At 48.3% G+C, this 19,481-nt stretch overlaps 1 long non-coding RNA gene across 7 annotated transcripts in view; it reads right to left on the bottom strand.

Annotated features, from left to right (window-relative positions):
• Positions 1–6,183: 6,183 nt before the first annotated feature.
• The window catches only part of LOC118690042 (uncharacterized), a 39,763-nt gene continuing 26,465 nt past the window's right edge, over positions 6,184–19,481 (bottom strand). For 4 of the 7 annotated variants that reach the window (XR_004980730.2, XR_004980732.2, XR_004980731.2 and 1 more), the window contains 2 exons: positions 13,765–13,976; positions 9,168–9,422 (listed from right to left, as the gene is read on the bottom strand). This is a non-coding gene — a long non-coding RNA (uncharacterized LOC118690042). Of the gene's footprint in view, positions 6,879–7,252; positions 9,423–13,764; positions 13,977–19,481 lie in introns of those variants that run through there. The other 3 variants (XR_004980733.2, XR_004980734.2, XR_004980729.2) reach the window with 2 other exon arrangements.

Here is a 19,481-nt window from a genome sequence, read left to right on the forward strand (position 1 = left end):
AACCTATGACCAAAAATAGGTGGGTCTGGTTTCCCTAGTCATCGTGTTCAGTGTTACACATGCCATGATGATGAAGCACTGTAAATCATGAGTCTGCTTGCATACACTGATAAACCAGTCATGCAGAAGGTTCCTTGGAGTAGGAATTCAGCACAAGGCATTTCACATCTGTCAGAAATAATTCAAGGGTGTGGAATGACTAATTGGGAACTGCATGAATAATCAAGGCTTCATTTTCAGCAAGACAAAGCCATGAACTTTTGTCTGGCACATCAGTAGGGAATATGTTCCCTTCATTAAGGCCCATGTTCTGGGGACTGATGCTAGCAAAAATACCACAAGGAGGGATTTTTGTGATGATCACAGTGTCCACTTTTAAAGTGCAGCTCATAAGTCTAGCTAAAGGACAGAGCAATTGGAGAAGCAGATGATGCTATGTAAACCTTAAAAAGAAAGGATTAAACTGAAAATAAAGACATAAAATTTGAAAGTAGAATAAAAAAATGGAAAACGAAATCAGCCTAAGCCAAGATTTTTAATATTAAGCAAGGACTCAGATCTTTCTCTTGGCCAAGTCTAGAAACCAGCCACTGGTCTGCCAACCACTACTGCTTCCCACTCATGTGGAAAATAGGAGCTGGGACTCCTTTTCCCCCCCCTAGACTGCAGAACAAGCAACATTAGGAGTTGTGCTGGTCTGAGGTTTTGATTTGCTGTGCTGTGTAAGAACATCAATGAGAAAGGGGGAGATGGGATCATTTTCCATCTGGCCTGTGCCAGCTTGAGAGTCCAGGCACCCTCCAGGGTCAGGTGCTGGGGCCCTGAGCTTGTCCCATCACAGCTCCCAGGTACTGCATCCCTGCACACAGAGCTGTCTGCCCCAACAGCTCGAGAGCTGTAAATACTGGCAGCACTCGGGGACTGGAGACTTGGCAAATGTGAGAGATGGCAGGAAAAGCTTTAAAAGGCTGGGAGAAAGCTTATGAACTCTGGTCACAGGTTATAGAACAGACACAAGCATGTCAAACAATGGACATTGCTGGATTTCTATGTGTACTGAGGTCCAGAGATTCTCACTACAGATAAGGTATTTCCAGTACATTTTTTCTTTATACAAATTGTAAAATACCTGCCAAAAGTACTGGTTAGGTGACAGGATCTGTTCCTTCAAGGACAGGGCTGGGGCTAAACCCATCATGACCACAACTTGCCAGCACTTCATCTAACCTGATCCATGTGAATCACAGGGTGAGTGGGAGCTCTGAGAGCTGAGCCCATGAACAAAGCATGTCTTGGAGCAGGGTGAGGAATGCAGAGGCGTGTGCTGCAAGGTGTGGCAAGTATGTGTGAGCTGTTAATGACCATGCTGAGGAAATCCTGGTGATGCAGAGGTGAAGGAGGCCAAGAACTGGAGGAGTCCAGAACCCATGCTGTAGGATCAGCTGAAGGATGGATCTGCATCCATAGCAGCTGCTGCAGGTTCCTGGCATGGAACTGCTGTTCAGCAGCAACACTTCTGAATCTCACACTAGCAGCAGGTTTGGGTCTGCACTAGTATTATCTTAATTTTCAAAGACTTTATCATGTTTTTCAGAGCCATCCTATCTTTAATTTGAGACTTCACTGGATAGGGCACTCCATGGCTACTACCACTGTTCTCTGAACCAGCCTCTGTGAAGGTGACCTCCTCCACTTACAAGTGAGGAAGGGCAGTAAAAATAGAGTTTAATGGGTGGAACTCTGGATGGAGCATGGATAAACCCAAGAAGTTTAACAGATGAAAAGTGGCTAAACCACTGACTAGCATTTGCAGAGCTGAAATGCAAAAAGCTTAAGTTTTGCAACTTGAAAAGTATGGAGTGTGTCTAGTTGTGAGTCAAAACTGTGGCAGGATCTGACCCTGCCTGCTCAGCCCTGCAACTGAGGCTCTCTTTTTCCATGTTAGGGGCTTCAGCTGTAGCACAGCAGAGGGACCTGCACCATCCTGACATGAACACTGCTCTGCCTGCCTGCACTGCCTCGCTGCAAAGAGTGGCTCTGAATTACGGGTGGGCAACATTCCCCAAAATGGATTCCCCAGAACGTTTGGTGCCATTCACCTTATTTGCTCCAAGGGTTTTCTCAACCCCCTTGAGGTCCCATGCCACTGGGGAGGGCTCTAACACCCCTGGAACAAGGTACACCTTGCTGGGGAAGTGACCTGTGGGCATAAGTGATCTTTCCTAACACCTGCAGTTGCCCCACCCAGGCTTCACCTGCATCTCCTTCAGCCACAGGAAGGATGGGGATCAGGCTGCTGGGTGAACAGCACGCTCCTGGCCCTGTGTCCAACCAGCACTACAGGACCAGGCATGCCCCCAACAAACCTTCCCAGGAATTCCAGGCAGGAGACATGCCATGTCCATCTCATCTTGATTTTTGATATTTTTCCACCCTAAACACTTGACTAGGTGATTGTTGGTTGGCTTTTTAAGTTCTTCTGTAAGGTAACTGAAGATGTTTACTACCAGGCAGGAGTTTTGTTTCCCCAAGAGCAGCAGCCTCAGCTCCTGGAAGCAGGCAGCTTCAGTGGCTGTACCGGGCACCTACTCACCTCAGGCCTTATTCTTTCACCTGTCTTGTCACTGACCTGTGTCTGCTGGTGCTGAGAGATTGAATATATGATGCCAACAGCCCTCCCCTCTGGGGAGGTGCAAAGGAAACACCAGACGTTGATTTCTAGTTGTCTCTGTTCACATTTTGTACTGGAAATTCACTGATAGGCATTCAAGCATGAAATGCAGCGATTGTTTGGAAGGTGGCCAGACAACCCTGACATTCTGGGAGCAAGTTATCTTTCTGCAGTTTGTCTAGCAGAGAGGCAATGTGGTTCAATGAAATTTTTCTGCCTATAGCCTGAGGTGATGCTGGTTGCTTCAAGTCATAAGCAGCGAAATCTCAGGGCTGTGAAACCCTCCAAGCCAGGAGTGGCACCTGTGTTAATACAGAAAGACACAGAGTTTGCTTCTGACCCATTTCCATGTCACAAGGTATTATAATTTTGTGCTGTTATGTTGTGCTGAATCTAGACATGGTTAACAGTGGGATGAGGCAGCTGGGTGCTCACTGCAGGAGGAGGAGGAGGAGGAGGCTGCTGGGGCAGGGGCAGCTTGGGGCCCACCAGCAGGCTGGCCTTATCTCAGCTGTCACTGTGAACTCTTCAACCCCTGTGCTGAAGGGCTGAACACATTCAACAGCTCCACATTTGTCTTCTCTCTCACAGACTTTCTCTTCCAAAAATTCTGACTGCTAAGGGCCACAGTCCCCTGGGAACCCTGGGTGGGGAGGGGGATCTCTCCATTCCCAGGGACCTCCAGGCTGGGAGCAGGTGCCCTCTGTCCCCTGGGAGCCCCGGGCCAGCTGTGCAGGGCAGTGCTGGCACAGGTGGGATCAGCTGCTGCACTCAGCAGACACTGAGCATGTTTGCCCAAGGATTAAGCAAGGTAAGCCTCTGGGCTTGTCCATCCCCCATTTAGGGGGCCCAGTCCCTTCACCTTTCTCTGTGCACAGGGCATTTAAGGGCTGGTATTTAAAGACCCTGGTCCCCTCAGGAGGATACCTTGGGCTGGCAGGACGTGCTGAGCCCCATGCCCTGCTGCTTTGGGCAGGCACGGCTGCTGGCGTCTGGTGTCTGCTCAGCTTTACTTTGAGGTATTTAAACTTAGCAAAGTGGCTTTTTTTAGATCCAAATGCACAGATCAGGTGGTCACCTGTGTCAATATGTTTATTCACAGATCCTAGCTGCTCTCAGGGACCAGCCTTCTCTAAACATAATTAGGCTATTTAAGTAGTTGCTCGCAATTACCTCTCAGCTCACACAAAACACCATGAATTCCCTCACTGAGCAAAATCTCCATGTGCCACAAGGGTGAAAAGCAACAAGGATTTTGCTGTTGAGTGCCTCAAATATTTCTAAGATCCTACTGTCAATGGATGTTTACTTCTGAAGAGCTGCCCACTGTGTCTACTCTGCCATTATGTCAGTTTTCAGACCAGCAGCTTTACCGGGCACTTTGACAGCTCTTCCCTCCTGTCAGCCTCCCTCATCCTGGCTCACACCAATTAGGCTGGAGGTATATGCACCAAAGCCTGATTTGGAGCTGGATGTGAATAGAAGCTTTTCAGCTTTTGTCCTTTTGCCTGCCCTAAAAAAAATGATTTCTGGGATTGCAGCAAGGCCATCCCATTGTGTGTGTCTGTGTGAGAGTTGGTGAGCAGAGCCCCACACCTGGCTCCAGCAGGCGCTGAACTATCGGGTCATCTGGAACATGAGTCTCCTTTTCAGCACTGCACAATTTTCTCCACACTGATGTTATCTTTGCCATCAGCTACTGGCATGCAGCAGCTCACATATGCCATTAGCAGGTGGCAGAAGACATAAATGGAATTTTCTCTCAGAACATTTCTTCCATTCTTCCTCCCAGACTGATGAAGTGCAAGTTCAAGCTAAAGGCATGAAGTGACTACAGCCTGTTCCCAAACAGGGCCATGGAGAGTTAAAGCAGGCTCCAGGAGAAACTCTCACATCTTTCAGTCTCTCTGCCATGGTTAGCTCTCAGCACACTGCCCTTAGAGCATGGGGAGTGCAGCTGTGTGTGGCTGCACTCCTGGCACCCTGGTGGCTAAGGCACTTGCCCATGGTCTCAGCAAGCTGCTGGCAGCTTGGCACAGCTCTGGGCCCTGGAGATGAACACAGAAATTTAAGGATGAGGCAAACAAATCGCCAGAAAAGGCATGAATTCAGGAACACAGCATGTGCACACTGTGTGGCCTCCAAAAGGAGGAGGCAGCAGCATGAGGAGCTCCAGATCATCCCACAGTTATGCTGCTGTGAGCTCAAGCTGACCTGCCTTCCAGCAGAGCCACAGGCAGAGGCGCCCGGGAGCTGCTGCTGGAACCGTGTGCCTGAGTGCACTCCTGACTCACCATTCACTTTTGCATCTGGATGTCTTATCGAAGATATAAATGGCTTTTTGAAAAACCTTATTCAGGATTCTTCTTTTATTTTTAATATGATTTTTTTCTGTCTCCCTCAACTGCAGCAAATCCTGCTCAAAGTTGCCCCTGAACTTGATGGAAAAGAAACCTATTAAAGACCATGGCTCAGGACCCCCTTGGTCTCCAGACCTGACATGAGCATTTATTTTTCATCTATTTTGATTTGTCCCAAAAGGACAATTTCATTCCAGCTCCATGAGCTCATACTGAAAAACAATAGAACATTTCCAAAGTCACAAAATTCTGTGGAATTGCAAGTCTAATGCTTTGGATCCAAAGCTCAACTTTGGATTTTTTTCCCCACAAACAGATACTCGACCAAATGAAAAGTGCTTCAGTGCTACAAGCACCACATTGATGCTCTTGTCTGTCTGACCTGTCTCTGTTTGTTTTGTCAGATAATGCAGATGGGGGAGGGGACCGCCATTTCCTTTTGTTCATGAAAATCTTTACATTCCAAGGTTATTTAAAATTATTTCCTTCCATACAAACATAGTTTCTATTGCCCAGTGTGCTCTCTCATCACATGTGGGAATGCCATTCCCTGGCTTCAAGAAGTCTTTGGGTTTTTGAATGCTGCTCCTTTCCCACGTGGGGCTGGTCTCTGCCCCCTTCCCCCTGGGCTGCTGGGGGTCAGGGCAGTGAAGAGAACACTGAACTATTGAAGCCAGACTGCTGTGCACACCTGGGCACAGCTGCCACTGGAAAGGTGCAGGGGAGAGGCACTTTGTTCCAACCATAGAAATAATTTCCTTAGAAAAGTATTTTGCCTAAAGCCCACTATAGATTGCAGCCCCAGATAACTCACGTGCTTTGGTCCAGGATCAGAGCTGAAACTCTGCAGAGGGGGCATGGCCAGCCCTGGTGTGAGCACTGGTGCCCACACAGGCAAAGGATCTCCTGTGCCAGGTGACCCAGGGCAGAAGGAAAGAAAAGGCAGTAAGGAAAACAGGGGTTGTAATAATTTTGTTGTACTGTGGGGAAGAAAAGAATTTGTAATCTGGCTAAGAAAGCAAACTCCACTGGATCCTAAATTTCCTACCTATCTCCATGGAACAGCTTCTGTCAAGTGCTGTCAATACCTCAGAGTTCTCCCATGCTCCTTTCTTTTAAAGTTCAAAGTCAAAAGGTGACTTTGAGGTGGCTGCATCTATTTGCCCTTTTCTTCCCTTGAAGCAAACAACCAGTAAAATTCCCCAGCATATTTTTCTCCTTTCTGAAGTTTCTTTCCTCCATTGCCCTCCTCCATAAAATCAGACCCTTTTTCACACATGGGTGAACCTAGAAAATCATTTAGAGTGGGAAGCACGTGAACCACTTCAGTGAACATCAGGTAATTGTATATTAGAGGCCTTTTGAAAGGTCATCTATTTCTGGGTAACTTTTCCAGCTACTTTCTTTGTGAACTGAAGCTCAGTGGCACCGAGTGAAGAGCAGGGTGGCTTTGCACACATCTCCAGCTCCCTGGCCCTGTGAATTGCCCAACCCGACCTCTGTGTGATTCCTTTGATGTTTTCTTTCCAAGATGCCCATCTCCACCTGCTTGTGCCATGTTTTTATCACTCACCTGTGTCCTGGGAACAGCTGAGGTTTTCAAACACGCTGCTCATTAGATTCTACACCTTTCTGAAAAAGGCTGACTTTTCAGTTGCATCAGGATACGAAAAACAACCTGAAAATCACGAGACACACAACTAGACTCACAAACAGAGCGAGCACAGGAGTGCTGGTGAACCTGCCTGTCCATGGTTGCTCCCAGTGCATTTCTCCTACAACGAGGATTCCAGGTGGGCTCACGCTGCAGCTTTACCTTCTCAGCATCACAAATTTGGGTATTGTTCCTAACAAACCAATAAACTTTGCGAGAATAAATAAGAAACTAAAACATTAATTTAAATGAACTGACAAGTGTTACAGCCACAAGATGGTCATACAATCCCAATTTCCATTCAAAACCAGACAAAAACCATCAAGCAACACTAAAGAAACTTTATGTTCTTTAGTAATGCAATTTCAACTACAGAAGTGAATAAATTTGGTTTATACTAAGAATGGAAGCACAGAGGGACTTCTCTAGATAAAATTTCTATTTTAGCAGAGATTTAAATTTCTTAAACTGATCTTGTTTTCTGAAAAACAACCCAGAATGACGAAAAGAACAATGACACTTACGCTACACATTCATTAAAGTAAAGGCTTTTTAAAAATTGCAAACCTGGCAATTGAGGCCCTGATTTGTCCTCCTGGGAATGCAAGTACAGTCAGCTCCCAGTCCCAGATTCCTAACTGCTGCTGCAGACACTGCCCAGGTTCCACCAAGTTTGCCTGCGCAGGGCTCTGTTCCTGAGGCTGCATTCCTGGGTTCTGACAACAGCCACCACACAGCTCCAAACATGGCAGCGCTCAGTCAGACACATGTGCACAGAGGCATGTGCGCAGAGGCAGGAATAGCTGAAATTTTAATTAAGGAAAGTGTAAGTGACATATCTATTTGAGAAAGTGATGGTTGTGCAGTGCAAGTGCATCAGTGCCAACCTCCAGAGCTGCAACCAGCAGTGTCTTTGCTGCAGGAGAGCAGGAGCCCAGCTCTGCCCCCATGCCTTATAATTCTTTTTACTAGTTATTGCAGTTACTGTTTGGAATGCACTTCACTGTGGAGGCAGCAAAGCCCCATGGACATTTACATGAAAGAAACATTGATGTGACTCTGTTAAAGAGACCAAAAGGCATTTTGTGGATTTTTAGGTTTGTATATTTGTATTTCTTGATACTACTGCAGAGTCTAGCAGATATTGGCAGCTGTGCCTTGGCCCTGGCAGCCCTGGCCCTGGCAGTCTGTGCCAAGGTCATGGCCAGTAGCCACAGAGTGGCCGTCAGCACCTCACTGACCCTGCACTGACCTGCACTCCCACTGCCACACAACATTAATTCTGACTTATCCATGAAAATGAACAATTTTCCAATGGCAGAATGGACTCAAATTGGTGATCTTGGCAGGCTCCAACCAGGTGAAAGTTGACCCTGTTACAGTACTGTGAGCACAAAGGAACGCCTCAGCCGTTCTTCTGACATGGAACGGGGCCATAAAGCAGCTCTGACCCCCTGGCACTGCCAGAAAATCCTACACTTACGTGTCTTAAACCACTCTAGGCTGAGCTTGTCGTAAGTCTCTGATCTCTGCATGTTACTCATTCCAATGCAGACTCTAGGGCTAACCACAGTAGAGAGAAAAACAGCTGAGGACACAAAACACCAGAATAATTTTAAGCATTCACTCTTAAAATACTGTATAAATTAAAAATGCTGTCAGCATTTACACTAAAATCAAAAGCATCCCTAGTTTTAGGCTTTATTTTACATTTCATGCTGAGTTCAACAATAAATATTCCATCACAAGAACTTAGTTTGAAAGTTCAGCAATTTTTAAGACCGCCCAAAGCGAGTTTAAAGTGGGCCTTTCCCAGCAGCCAGAGCTCAGAGGGGCTGTGTGGGACTGGCAGTGTCCCCACAGAGCCTGCCTGTGGCAAGGGGGCTCCAGGGGCATGGGTCCATGCAGGAGCCAAGGTCGAGGCTGGCTGTGCTGGCTGCTCTCACCCAGCCCAGCAGGGCCCAGCCACAGCTCCCGTGGCTCTGGCAGAACCTCCCTGCCAGCCACGCACAGGGAACCCTCACCCAGAGCTTCAAGTGGCAGCACCCAGAGGCACTGGAGACTGCCTGGTCAGGGATGGCTGCTCTGCTGCCCAGGCACCCCCCAAAGGCCCTGTGCAGAGGCTGCACTCCCCCAGACACTGTGGATGGCAGAGATGGCTGAGCTCAGCACTTCATCACCAGTTCTGCTTGTTAATTAGTGTTAATTAGTGCTCCCGGCCCCAGGAAGCAGCAGCGCTTCACTTCCAGGTGAGCCACCCAGAGGATGCACCCCTGTGGGTGGGACATGGGGAATGTGGGCCATGGGAAGTGGGCACTGCCCTGGGTGGGACACAGGCACTGCCTCAGCTGGGACTGGGCACGTGGGATGTGGGCACCACTGCAGGTGAACCATGGGCATGTGCCCATTGCTGCCTCAGTAACTGTACAGACTTCAGGACCAGAATTTCTCATCCAGAATGCCACAGAGCAAATCTCCACACTTTCCTGCAGTAGTTAAATCTTTTCTTTATTTATCAGAGCAATATCCTTCAGAAATCAAAAGCTCAGGTCCTTCCTCCCCCACTGCAGAGTTCAAGTGATACCAGCAACTGCCAGCACCAGTGACTGCAGCACTCACCCCTCACCATGGCCACGCTCCCAGGGCTGGTGAAGCTCCAAGGGCTGGAGAGTGAATCTTTGGGAGGTGTTGTCAGTCCAAAGGGAGTGTACCTGTCTTATAAACGTTTGCTGATCCCCTGAAATGAGAGATGAAATGAAACTCATTAAACTATCCTAAGCAAGGACTAAAAAAAAATTACTCCAATGAGGAATACCTGCATTTAAAAGAAATGATACAGGTATTATCAGCTAAAGAGGCTGCTGTCTCTTCCAGAACATGCTGCTGCTGACAAGACCTTAACATGTCAGCTGGTATCGCCACTAACACCTGAGACAGCAAACAAGAGCTAATCCTTACACCCTTCTTGTGCTAATGACTGCAGGAGATAACTGGTGTCCCTGGCAAGTGTCCCATTTAATTCAATTAACTCCAGCCAGGCCCTGTTGACTGCACTAGCAGTGTCAGAGAAAGCTGGAAGCCAGATTTGGAGTCAGATGGCAAAACCAAGGCAGTCTCCACCATCCCTCTGTGGCCCAGGCCCCAGCAGCCAATCCCAGGGCTAACAACCCACCTGGCATCCACAGCAGCTTCTACAAAAGAGTGTGGAAAAGCATCGTTTTTTTCCTGAAAATGCTCAACATTTTTTCCCCAAGAAAATGCAGGCAACCAATTTTGCTTATTTATTCTGAAATGCTGCGTTATGTGTTGGTTTAAGCAACAGTTTCACAGTGTTCCCACCCCCTTCCATGGGTCCAAGCCAGTGGGAAGATCATGTTTCTCCTAACACAAGGCAGATGTCTGCCAGCTGATCTGGGGGCACACAGAGCTGCTGGCCCCTCCAGGGGACCCTGACACTTGCAGAGATTGAGGTGTCTGAGGTATGAACTGAAACATTCTGATAAACATGAAAAATAAACTAACCATGAAAAATTAAGCTTCAGGAACGACTGGTATATCCCCATAGTTGATACAATTTCCAGGTCTGTTTGATGATAGTAAAAAAATACTTTCCAAATATTTTCTTTTCCCTTTGAACATTCTTCTGCTGTGAGCTTCAACAGGCAGTGATGTATCTGCCAACTCATATTATTCAGTTAAGAAGTTTTGAAATAGAAAGAGATATGCAGAGAAGTTTCCTTGGTGGCACTTTTGAAGTGTAAGTCTGGGATAGCAGGTAAAATCCTGAGATGCCTGTACACTGCCAGCATAAATAGAAAGTGTATTTAAAGACCGGATATTATCCATTCCTTGACAGGGCTGTCATACCTACTGTGTTGTCAGGTCTTAGTAACAGTTTTATTTGAAGGTCAGTCCAGCACAAATAATGCCCAGAAAAGCTCTTCTGCTGCAAAACAAAGCATTCAAACCTTCAAAAGGAGTTATAAGGACCTATATGTGACCATCAGCTTGGACATGTCTCAGAAGCAGCATGAACCAGCGGAGATTTCTGAAGCTTCACTGAGCTTCTTTGTGGAAAACTTGTTATGGTGTTCCAGTCATCCTCCAGCCTTTGTGTACCCTCCAGGATGGCTGAGAGCACAGCAGGGAAGCCCACACAGTTAAAATGTCACTGTGCTGCACCTGCAAATCCACCGGAGAACAACAATTCTCTGCAAATCAAGCTCAGCTGCTCTTCAGCAACTGGCTTCCAAGTCAGAAAGCTGTGCTGTGGGCCCACTCATTAACATTAAATACATGTTTGAATAAACTTCTACATCCTATGGACATTTTTCCCATGCCTGGCTCCATTGGATAAAAGTGCTGAGCTCCTGGTACAGATCTTGGCACTCATCTCCCATTTTCCAGAAAAGAACCAACCTCCCGACTGTGCTGCAAACCCAGCTGTGTCCAGGTGTTTCCAGACAGCCCAGGCTATTCCATCGGGCACCACTTTTACACCAGTACAAGATCCATGAGGAATAACATGGGGAGACCAGAGCTGTGCAGAAATACTTGCAAGCAGAAGAATGCCACAAAGTGCAGCCACAGCTGGAACTCCCACCCCTGCGAGTGCCGAGGAATCCTGGGCAGGCTGAGCTCAGTGCTGCTGCAGCCCAGAGCAGGGGTGCATGGAGCACAGCACACAGGTCCAGGAGAGCACTCAGACCATGCCAGCACAAGTGGGACAGAGCTGGCCATCCTTCCTGGTGTCTCCCAGAAAGCCACAGGTGGCCACTGCCTAAAGAACACTCCAGTCCTTCCTTGCTGCTTACAGGTACAGGGTGCATGCCTAGGGCATCCTGCAATTAGCAGCCTCCCCCCTTCAGACCCCCAGCAGGACTGAGCCTTATCATTTGCCAGGTGGGGTGTCAGCCAAGGGGAAATTGTGCCTCATGAGGGCTGGTGCCCACGTGAGCCGTGTGTGTGGCAGCAGTGGGACAGCAATAAAAAAAATGGTATAAAAACCCCAGGGCCTTTCAAAGCATTTCTAAATGCTGCCCCAATTTCCCTGCTGTGTGTCAGGTTCTAGGAAGCAGCCACCCACACAAAGCAACTGTGGAGCCACATTTAAGACTGCCTCACCTGTGGTACGGAAAGAGCTGACAATGGCATTAGCATGAAACTAAAATTAGAGGCTAATTGGGTTCTGCAGTCACTGAAATTGATGACAGCTCAGTAATTAACATCCCTGGATTTCCTTGACTAAAATAAAGCTAAAATCTGCTCCCATTCATGCTTCTCCCTGCTCCATGAGCAAGCGCTGCGTGAGCCTGGCACGCTTTGCACACAGGGGAGTTCTGCCACCTCTGCCAGGGCTTGTGGGGTTCCCAGCAGTTACTGGGGCAGGCATAGCTCTAGGAAGAGACTGTGTATCTGCAAATCAGTCTCATTTCACAAAAATGGGATGTGATATTCACTGCCAGGGTGTGGGAACCCTCAGCAGTGCAGAACAGACAGGACACCATCCAGCAGAAACGGGAGAGGCAATGGTGCGGTGTCACCGGATCTTCGTGCAGGTACGTCTGGCAGTGAGGCCAGAGCAGTGCTGCTGCTGCTGCTCCAAGAACAACAGGGAGACACCAACATTAAAAAGTGAGGGACTAAAAGCATCTGCTCAGGATGTCAGTGGGACACAGGCTCAAGCCTCTATCAGTACTCCTTGAACGTGGATCAGAACATCTTCTGTTAAGGTGTGCAATAACACCTACCGAAAGGAACACGAACCTTTCACTGGACCTCCCTGGGGTGCATCACACATTTGGAGCACAGAAAAACACACCCTATTTAACTGTACAAGTTATTTTCAAGTTGCATGGGTGGTTGTCCAAGATCCATAATGAGAGACCAAATGCACTGCCATTACAGCTGCAAGCTCTGCCTTAGACAATGTGCTGAAGACTTTTGCTGTGCAGGATATGGCCACGTGCAGACTCTTTCAGGCTTTCTGTGAATGTGTGCTGTGTGTGCCCACCTGGCTGTGCTATGCTCACCTGCCCTGTGCTCATCTGCAATTTGTGCAAGAGTTGTATGGTCTCATTTTTAGTTCATTGTTCTGTACAATATTTGGAGTCTCTGATCCATAAAAACATCTTATAGTGGTACGTTCGGAAAAGCCACGGCATGCTTCTGCCTCCACTCACAGCTGAAGGCTCTGACTGCTGACAGAGCTGTGCTTCCAAAGCCAGCCCACCTTCCGTCCCTTCCTTCAGCACCTGGCTTGATTTTGCTGTGGCCAGCAATTTTATCTGCACTCTCTGGTCGAGATGTTGCCTGTGGCAATTCATGAGAACCTCCCAATTCTGCTGTGACCCATGAGGCAAGGAAGGGGCATGGCACGAGGCCTGTTCCCCACCTCAGCTGTGATGAAGACTGGGCCAGGGCTGGGCCCCTGCTGCTCCTGCTCTCAGAGGGTAACTCACTGCCATCACCACGCAGCTCACTGCAGTCGCTTGCTCCACTCTCCTCCTCCCTTCTCCTACACTTGCTGCAGGCACGAAATGTTCCAGGCTCCCACAGCCATGCCTGGGGCATGCCAAGTCCATATGCTGCTGTCCCTTTCACACACATTTCCAAAGGGCAAAAAAATTCACTCCTTGGAGATCCCCTTCTCTGTGCACTGTTCATCAAGCAGAAAGAACAAACCTGGCCAAGGTGGCCACAAAAACACGTCATCGTTTAGAAAGGCTTCACTTGACACCCAAAGATATCAAGTATATTATTTTGGGGTAAAGTAGTATAACCAGTTCTAATTCCAGTGCAATGTGCCTAACTTTTTCTTAAGTAAATTGCTTTTGTACTCATTTGGTTTACAACTCTTGGTGTGCCAGGAAGAAAAATGTCTGCATGTGTATTATATATATTATACTACAGACATCCATTCCTTCCACTATTTATATCAGTATTTCAGACTATGATCAGAGCACTCTTGGTTTTGTTCCAAAACTCATCCCCACAGATTATGAGCAAACAAGTTTCTGCATTACAAGTCCACAGCTCCCACTGCCCCTGGCTGTCCCAGGCTGTCCCAGGCTGTTAACCTGCTGGAGATGTCTGCTCTGTGCTGGCTTTGAGGGCACCATGACGTTCTGCTGTCTCTCCATGGGCACAGGGCACCGGGGCTGCAGTCCCTCTCTGTGGCTCGGGGTCCCTGGGCCTCCATGCCCCACTCCGCAGATGCCATCGGGCTCTGTCCCCAGGAGCATCATCACGGGAACTGAGGCTTCTGTTACAGCTGGCTGCAAAACACAGACTGTGAACAGCATGGATTGTAAGTGCCAGATCTTTTCTTGACTGATGCTCACAGCTGATGGTGAGTTCATATTTCAAGGTAACATCACATTCATCAGTGTCACAAACAATCACTGCCTTAAGAATCAACAAAATCCTTCTCTCCATTAAGTCTCACCTGAGGAATCCCCACATGCAAGGAATGTGTCTGACAGCTCTCTGGGATGCCAAGGCATAAGCAGCATAAAGACCCACGTGCTGGGTGAAAGCTCAGGCCCAGGGCTGGAAATGTCCTGCTGAGCAGCAGCAATTGCAGCCCACGTCACAACATTCCCAATAACAACAGCTGAAGATCCCTGTTTCAAAGTGACTGAACGTCATAGCCAAAGCTGAACTCTTGTACTCATCACTGCAGCAGCCTCATGGGGCTCATTCCCCTCCCTGTCCCCTAACATATGTGAATTATCCTCCCAAGTAGCTATTTTTCTACCAACAATATGGACATCTTTTCAAAGGCAAAGTGGAAATCCCTGCAAGCATTTCTGGTACTGCTTCCAGTCAGAAATAATAATAATCTGATCCACAAGTGAATTGCATTTCTGTTGCTGAATTCCTTTGTACAAGCATCTTTGCTTTCAAAGAGTTTGGCAGTAGTGAGGCACAGGCTAATTTTACTTATAAGGTGTGAATCAAAGAAGATTTGCAAGTTTCTGAGTCACAGAAAGGAAGCATCTGTGGCCTTTCACCACTCCTGTCAAGAGAAAATGTCATGGTTCAGCTATTTTAGATGTGATTTCAGACCGCTCACTGCGCCCTGCAGATCCCATCTCCCACCACGCTCACGCTCTCCCCAGGAGACCGGGACAATTCCAGCCCTCTCTGGGGACTGGGGAACTCCCAGCCTTGCTCAAACCTGCTCTGTTAATGGCTGCATCACCACAGGCTGCAGTGTGAGAGAGCTGAATAAATTATTAATTTGGCAGAATTCAGCAGACACTTTGTGGGAAAAAGGGGTGACCAAGGAAAGGGTGCACTACTTCCACATCACACAGCACTGAAATCCCTGGGAAGCTGAGGGCCTAAGCTACAAACACTGCTGCAGCAGCAGCAAACTTGCAGGGTCTGCACCGTGCCTACAGCGTGACTCTGCTACCATGTAAACAAGGGACTATAATCACCCAACTCCTTCTGTGCTCCCATGCTGCCAGGAGAGCTCCCACGCAAGGCTGGGCTGTCCTGAGTGTGGGGACAGCTCTGCTGCACTGGCTGTGCTGGCACCGAGGAGAATATACAGGTGTTCAGTTCCCCTTCCTCCAGTCCCAAAGATTTCTTGGCCTCCGAGATGCTGTTGAGGCCAGCTTTAGTCAGCAGCTCCACGCCCAGGGTCACTGGCTAAACCCAACCATGGGAGTTCATTCTGCCCAAGAGAGGAGGTGGGACAGCCTGTGCCCACGGTGCCTGGCAGCATGGCCTCCCCTGTAGCTCCCAGGGTGATGTGTGCGGGTGCTCCTCTCACTTCTTACCTCTTTATCTGCTGCTCATGGCAGACCTGATCTCCTCCAGGCCTGCAGGGATACGCCAAGGACTGGCATGTTACAGCATGGCGTTCCAGTGCCACCACCTGCTGCTCTCCAACTCCAGCAGATCATTTTGCTGCCCTGTCCCCAGCTGCGGGTGACACACCATCTTCTGCCTTAGAACAGGTCCTCAGGGTTTGCAGACGGCAGGCATGCTATAAAAACTGCACAGCAGTATCAGCAGGAGTAGAGGGTCCTCCACCTTCCAGCCATCTGTGGGATCTGCCCATTGAATACATGGATGAATTCTCCCATAAAAGTCAGTATTTGGCTGGCTTAATTATTTCCATTCACTGCCACCTTCAGCCTCATCCAGCACAGCTCCATGGCTCCACAGCCACTGTCAAACCAAATTCTTCCCCGACAGTCTGTGGAGACGTGTATTTGTCATCTGCAATCTATTCCTTGATTTCTGGCATGTATTTTCAGTGCTTCCTCTTGAAAGCTTTTTCAGATTTCCCGGGGCTTCTCCCTAACCTCTGTGAGCAAAGCCTCACACAGTTTAATTGTTGACAGCTGTGTCAGAAGAAGTTTTTTGGTTTTTTTTTTTACATTCCTCTTGCTGCAGCACACAAGCCACTACACAAAGGGCTGCCTGGCTGTGTAATGCACCAAAATGTGGAAAGCAGGCCATGTCTTCTGAAGGGAGGTTTTGGGGTGTTTAATTCTTTGTGATGTTTTTCAGAGATAACTGCAGCTCCACAGATGAAAATGCTGACAAATACAAGGCAGCTGAGCAAACAGGTGAAAAGCTTTAAGTACTGGGTTGGATAAAAGTGACTCTCTCCTCCTTTCCAGGAGAGTCTGCATTTTGGTTTTACAGTAAAGAAAAATCCAGTTAAAAGGAAAAAAAGAAACTTACTTATGATTTTTTTTTCCCAAGCAAAAGATGGGAAATGCAGAGGACTAGATTGAGATCCCTTTTCTGCCAGGCTGAATTCAAATCTGAAACATCTGTTCACATAACTTGAGACAAGCTCTCCCAGTCAAATAATGTAAGCTCAAACTCTTCCTGCCATCAGTGCAGAACTATCAGTTAACTTTTTGTGGAAGCCTAAGAATCCAGACACGTCTCATGTTCCTTGCAAGCACTGAATAATGATGGGTTCTCGCTACCAGCAAATCACTTGCAAAGAGAAATTAGCACCTTTTCCTAGTATTCTAAATCCTAAAATCTTGCCTTTTTTCTAGAACGACACTGCACACATTATCCTTCAGGAGTTATTCAAACTGGGCAGTACCAGGTATATAAAACAGTATCTCACCCAGCACAGCGGGGTTAACTCAGGTGATTGCAGATAGCAAGGACAGGGGAAAATATTCTGGTTTTAATATAGAATCACAGACTGGTTTGTGTTGGAAAACACCTTTAAAAACCATCTTGTCCCCCAACCCCACCATCAGCAGGGTCACCTTCCCCTATCCTAGGCTGCCCCAAGCCCTGTCCTGGCCTTGAACACTTCCAGAGATGGGGAGCCACAGCTGCCCTGGACAACCTGGTCCACAATTCAGCTACAATCTGCAAGGGAAAGAGTAGGATTTTAGCTGAAAGTATTGAGAACCAAATTTGCCCGCAGAACTTGCATACAGGCCTGGGTTCAGGGCTCACACCCCTCACTGCATCCCCACGCTTGGCAGAAGAGGACCTATGGCTCATGTAGAGCTCCATTCTCAAATAAATGCCTGGGCATAGGTAAGTATAGAAGAAACATGTCTTGGCTGTACAAGGACAGGAGATTCAGAAGCAGAGCACTGGCAGACCAAGCAAGAAGCCCCAGAACTGAGCACTATCCTGATCCTGTTCTTGTTCCTGCAGCCCTCCAAGAACTCTCTGTATTCAACATACAGAGCATGAGCATGAACCCCATCCTGTCAGATAAACAGAGTGGAAATCGAGGTTCATCTCAGATTCTGCTTCCAATTCTGTGTGTGTGTGTGTGTGTGTGTGTGTGTGTGTGTGTGTACAAGTCACTTTGTTTCCATGCTGTTTTCTCCAGCCTCACATTATCACATGACATGATGAACAAGCGGGGACTGTCCCCAGCTACAAACCTGCACAATGTCCCAGTCAGGGAACTGGATTGGAAGTGAAGGGCTCTGGAAACCATAGGGGAGAAGAAAAAAGAGAAAAAGAAAAGCGCATGCAGTTCACTGTACCCAGGAGCTCTGCCGTCCTGGTTGTTTTTGCCTTCTCCCCGCACAGCGGTAGATGGAGCCCTGCCTCCCTGCTCTCGCCAGGACGCAGCAGCGCAGATCCCGACCGCACTCGCTCTGCCAGGACCTGCCAGCGCTGCTGCAGGGACAAACCTGCGGGTCACACACGAGGGAGCTCGGGCTCACCGCTCCTGCCTGACTCATGGAATTCTCTGAAACTTGTGACCAACAGAGGTATTCAACTAACCACACTACTGCCTTGTCTTCCATTTAGGCAGTGGGTAATGTTTCTTTCCTTTGTTATCCTGTCATCAGGATTACATGGAATTCACCAGTTTTATTTCTTTTGCAAAATAAGGAAGGGCAAGGTTTGCTTGCCATACTTAGAAAGAACATATGGAAATTTGTATCATGTCTGTGAGCACTGGAGACTTCTTATCCAGAGGATTTTACAGGAACCAAAGGTCAAGGGATCCATGGCTCAGAGCTCTGGTGCCTGCAGCTTGTGTGTGAGAGCAGGACAGAGAAGGGATGAGGGGACACTGGCCACCATTTGCATCTCTGCAAGATGGGAAAAATTATAAACGTGTATGTTGATTTTCTCTCCCCACTTCCATCTCCAAGGGCTCCTGCAAGTGACACCAGTACAGCTGCATGGGTGCAGGCAGCCTCTGGAGTCATGCACCACTTGGCCAGAACCTCCACTGCAGCTCCATCAAGACATGTCAGCCAGGTCTTCTACAGCAACAGCTCACAAATGGAACATTTCAGAGCAGTGAAAGCAAAATCCACAGAATCACAGAATATGCTGAGTTGGAAGGGATTTACAAGGACCGTGGAGTCAAACTCCTGGTCTTGCAGCATCACACAATGTTCCTGAAGGTATTGCCCAAATGCTCCTTGAACTCTGTCAGGCTTGATGCTGTGACCACTTCTCTGGGAAGCCTGTTCCAATGCCACACACATCTTTTAATATCTAACCTAAACCTCCTCTGACAACTTCAGGCCATTCCTTTAGGTCCTGCCACTGGTCACCACAGAGATCACCGTCTGCCCCTTTTCCTCTCCTCATGAGGAAGCTGTAGACTGGGATGAGGTCTCCCTTTAGTCTCCTCTTCTCCAGGCTTAGCCCTCAGACACTCCTCATCTGGCTTCCCCTCAAAGCCCTTCACCATCGCTGCCCTCCTTCTGACACTAACAGCTTAATGCCTTCCTTATATTGTGGTGGCCAGGGCTGTTCCCAGCACTCGAGGTGAGGCTGCCCCAGCTCAGAGCAGAGCAGGACAATCCCTCCCTTGCCCAGCTGATGCCCCCAGACACACCTGGCCCTCCTGGCTGCCAGGGCACTGCTGACTCATCTTCAGCTTTCTGTCAGCAAGGACCCCAGGGCCCGTTCCAGGCGCTGCTTTCCAGCATCTCATTCCCCAGTCAGCCTGTAGAGCCAGGGCTGCCCCATTCCCAGTGCAGACTCTGGCACTGGCCCTTGCTGAACTTCACAAGTTTGGTGATTGCCCAGCCCTATAATTTGGTGAAGTCTTTCTGCAGGCCTCCCTGCCTTTGAGGGAGTCAACAACTCCTATCAGTTTTTATCATCTGCAAACTTGTTTAGTATCCCTCCAGTCCTGCACCCAAGTAATTTATGAAGATGTGGAAGAGCACAGGGCCAAGGGTGGAGCCCTGCAAAACTCCACCAAGGGACCGGTGCCAGTCTCATGCCACCCTCTGCACCTGACCCGTGAGCCAGCTGCTCACCCATCCCATGACATGTTTATCAGCAGTGAGATGGACAGTTTGTC

Source organism: Molothrus ater, chromosome 10 (genome assembly GCF_012460135.2).
Source record: "Molothrus ater isolate BHLD 08-10-18 breed brown headed cowbird chromosome 10, BPBGC_Mater_1.1, whole genome shotgun sequence".
Taxonomy (NCBI): Eukaryota; Metazoa; Chordata; class Aves; order Passeriformes; family Icteridae; genus Molothrus; species Molothrus ater.